We start from the raw sequence: 2,500 nt of genomic DNA, 5'->3' as shown, positions 1-2,500 counted from the left end.
TTGGGGGTACGCCCGTTTCCGTTTCAACTTGTCTCGCGAGGGTGGTTTCGGGGCCAGCAGGAGAGCTCGTCGGGGTAGCAGGCCCTGCAGCCGTGGTCACCGCCAAACTTCCCCAACTCGAGCAAGTGAAAAAAAAAAGTAACAGGAGCGAAAGCATCTCTGTCGACTTGGGGGTACGCCCGTTTCCGATTCAACTTGTCTCGCGAGGGTGGTTTCGGGGCCAGCAGGAGAGCTCGTCGGGGTAGCAGGCCCTGCAGCCGTGGTCACCGCCAAACCCCCACAACTCGAGCAAGTGAAAAAAAAAGTAACAAATAAGAAAGGATCGTCGGCTTGGGGGTACGCCCGTTTCCGTTTCAACTTGTCTCACGAGGGTGGTTTCGGGGCCAGCAGGAGAGCTCGTCGGGGTAGCAGGCCCTGCAGCCGTGGTCACCGCCAAACCCCCACAACTCGAGCAAGTGAAAAAAAAAAGTAACAAATAAGAAAGGATCGTCGGCTTGGGGGTACGCCCGTTTCCGTTTCAACTTGTCTCGCGAGGGTGGTTTCGGGGCCAGCAGGAGAGCTCGTCGGGGTAGCAGGCCCTGCAGCCGTGGTCACCGCCAAATCCCCACAACTCGAGCAAGTGAAAAAAAAAGTAACAAATAAGAAAGGATCGTCGGCTTGGGGGTACGCCCGTTTCCGTTTCAACTTGTCTCGCGAGGGTGGTTTCGGGGCCAGCAGGAGAGCTCGTCGGGGTAGCAGGCCCTGCAGCCGTGGTCACCGCCAAATCCCCACAACTCGAGCAAGTGAAAAAAAAAGTAACAAATAAGAAAGGATCGTCGGCTTGGGGGTACGCCCGTTTCCGTTTCAACTTGTCTCGCGAGGGTGGTTTCGGGGCCAGCAGGAGAGCTCGTCGGGGTAGCAGGCCCTGCAGCCGTGGTCACCGCCAAACCCCCCACAACTGTTGGGCGCCTACCTGCGCGGGGCAGGAGGACACTTTCCGATTTCAAATCTCCGTTTGCCGAGTCCACCCCGAACGCACGCGGGCGGGCGGGTTCGCATCACCCTTCGTCACAAGGGGCGAAGCCCGTTCCACCGTCTCGTCAGTAGTGCCGACCGGTCTGTGATCGACGAGGGGAGCCACACCAGGTCCGGCCCTGCTGCTTGGCGGCACCGCGTCGTCGGGAGCTCGCGACAGACGGAGGGTTTCGGTGTACTCTCCAGCCACGGGAAACGAAGCCGGTGATGCAGGCGCCGGTCTTTCGCTCCCAAATCGGCTGGGTTTACATCGTTGCTATCTAGTCACGCTCCCTTCAAACCCGACGGGGTACCTATTCCCCTCACCCGTCTGTGCGTATACAGCCTCTTTGCACTTGCGGGATGGGGGTGGTGGTTTAAAGACTCTCGAGTTGCCGCCCGTCGGTCTCCGAGCTCCGTGCAGTAGTGATCCCCAGCGAACTGCCAGCAGGGCGAACGAGCGATCCCGCTCTCGGTCGGGGCGCCTGGCGTCGATCGGTGGTCGGTGGCTTGCGGGCAAGCTGCGCTGTGAGTGTGGGAACGAGTATGACGAGCCGTTGCCGCGACTCCCAGTCCACCTCGGCGGTGGCTGGGCCGGGCGGGCGTCTGCTTGGGCGAGTGCCGCCCCCGCCTCCTCGCAGGAAGTCCGCTCGCCGACACGCCGCCACGTGCACGCGTCAGTGACGCTGCCGAACCGATGGCCGGTGCCCGTTCCCGCCTCTGCTTTTCCTAGGGCAAAGCTGCTGCACGCCTCGTGATACTAGGCGGGCGACATGGTGGCGGTGATCCTGCCTCCGTCGCTGCGGTGCGTTGGGGCACGCATCGCCTCTTGGGCGCCCTGTCCTCCTCCCCCCAATAGACGTATGTTTCTGCGGGCCGCACCAGGATGGTGCTCCCCATCGCTTCACGCCACCCTGCTCCGCCCGCACGCCGGCGTGCAGGTGGCTGTAGCTCAAGGTGGGGAGCGTATGTGCGGTCCGGGTCGCTTTCCTCTGGCGAGGGAGAGACCTAAAACAAACTCAGACAACTCTTGACGGTGGATCACTCGGCTCGTGCGTCGATGACGAACGCAGCTAGCTGCGAGAATTAATGTGAATTGCAGGACACATTGATCATCGACACTTTGAACGCACTTTGCGGCCCCGGGTTCTTCCCGGGGCCACGCCTGTCTGAGGGTCGTTTGGCAATCAATCGCACTCGCCTTGGCTGGCGAGAGCGCGGCTGGGGTGTCGCAGAGGACCCGTCCTCTTTGTCCCCCTAAGTTCAGACTCCGGAGCCCTCCGGCGTCGGAGCGCTTGGCCTTTCCCCCCCACCCTGCACATTCCGTTCGTCAGGCTCGACGCCATCCCCCCGCCGGGGAGCGCGGCCTGGCGTCCGTCTGTGTCGTGGCAGTGGGGCCAGCACGGCTGTCACCGGTCCCAGAATGGCTGTCGGTGGTTCACACAGTGTGTGTGTGTGCCAACCCTCCTGGTCTTTGGGACACGGAGCTGCCACGAAGTGTTGAGCC

The 2,500-nt window shown here is 62.2% G+C and overlaps 1 non-coding gene across 1 annotated transcript; it reads left to right on the top strand.

The window, feature by feature from the left end:
- The first annotated feature begins 2,018 nt into the window (after positions 1-2,018).
- On the top strand, positions 2,019-2,172 carry LOC140480947 (5.8S ribosomal RNA). The gene has a single exon (XR_011961429.1). It is a non-coding gene; the product is annotated as a 5.8S ribosomal RNA (ribosomal RNA).
- Positions 2,173-2,500: the final 328 nt, after the last annotated feature.

This window comes from Chiloscyllium punctatum, chromosome 8 (assembly GCF_047496795.1).
Source record: "Chiloscyllium punctatum isolate Juve2018m chromosome 8, sChiPun1.3, whole genome shotgun sequence".
Lineage (NCBI taxonomy): Eukaryota > Metazoa > Chordata > Chondrichthyes > Orectolobiformes > Hemiscylliidae > Chiloscyllium > Chiloscyllium punctatum.
This window is presented reverse-complemented; position numbering and strand designations above follow the sequence as displayed.